Below are 917 nucleotides of genomic sequence, written 5' to 3' on the forward strand. Positions count from 1 at the left end.
ACTGAACTCCCTCCTAGTACTCTTCCAAGCAATACAGAAGAAAATCCAAAAGGAGAGTGCAAGGCCATCAACATGGCCGAATTTGGAGAGGAGGGAGAGGCAGTGAACGCCACTGAGGAAGACCTGAATGGACGTCCACTAGCCTCCAATGAGTTCCCTAATGAGGAACCATGGGAATCTGAGGCTCCCACTGAGACCATAGAGATTCCATTGAATTTACTTCTGCCATTCATGAGCTCTGATGAGTATTCTTCCTCTGAAGAGGATGAGTGTGTCACTGAAGAGCAAGTTGCTAAATACCTTGGAGCAATCATGAAGCTAAATGACAAGTTATTTGGTAATGAGACTTAGGAGGATGAACCCCCTTTGCTCACCAAAGAACTAGATGACTTGTCTAGGCAGAAATTACCTCAAAAGAGACAAGATCCTGGGAAGTTTTCAATACCTTGTGCCATAGGCACTATGACCTTCAAGAAGGCCTTGTGTGACCTAGGGTCAAGTGTAAACCTCATGCCTCTCTCTGTAATGGAGAAGCTAGGGATTTTTGAGGTACAAGCTGCAAGAATCTCACTAGAGAGGCAGACAATTCAAGAAAACAAGCTTATGGACTTGTAGAGGATGTTCTGGTAAAAGTTGAAAACCATTACATCCCTGCTGATTTCATAGTCCTAGAGACTGGGAAGTGCATGGATGAATCCATCATCCTTGGCAGACCCTTCCTAGCTACAGCAAAGGCTGTGATTGATGTTGACAGAGGAGAATTGATCATTCAAGTGAATGATGAATCCCTTGTGTTTAAGGCTCAAGGATATCCCTCTGTCACCATGGAGAGGAAGCATGAAGAGCTTCTCTCAAAACAGAGTCAAACAGAGCCCCCACAGTCAAACTCTAAGTTTGGTGTTGGGAGGTCCCAACAT

Source organism: Arachis duranensis, chromosome 6, assembly GCF_000817695.3.
Source record: "Arachis duranensis cultivar V14167 chromosome 6, aradu.V14167.gnm2.J7QH, whole genome shotgun sequence".
NCBI classification, from domain to species: Eukaryota; Viridiplantae; Streptophyta; class Magnoliopsida; order Fabales; family Fabaceae; genus Arachis; species Arachis duranensis.